We start from the raw sequence: 357 nt of genomic DNA on the forward strand, positions 1-357 counted from the left end.
ATAAATCATAATAAACCAACTTATCCTTTATTCACCATAATTGTAAGATTACATAGAGTTGTAGTATCTAACCGCATATTTACATTGACACTATTTACAAATACTTCAAGTTATGAATGACTCGACCTCTAGCAGCAGAGTGACTTGAAATCAAGTGCTATGAGATGCCTTTACCTATCCACAGTGGACCATAGGCACCGATGATTACAAGCTAACCTGATCATTATTTGCAAAAAGAAAATAAGGGGCTAAGTCTCACAGACTCAATGATCATCGGCTCTGCGAGTAAGGCGTAGATGGGAAACAAGCAAAGAGCAGAAGTTTTAAATATTAAAACATATGAATATATATAAACCA

The sequence above is a fragment of the Theobroma umbraticum genome, unplaced genomic scaffold (assembly GCF_002168275.2).
Source record: "Theobroma umbraticum cultivar Fairchild unplaced genomic scaffold, ASM216827v3 scaffold_146.0, whole genome shotgun sequence".
NCBI lineage: Eukaryota > Viridiplantae > Streptophyta > Magnoliopsida > Malvales > Malvaceae > Theobroma > Theobroma umbraticum.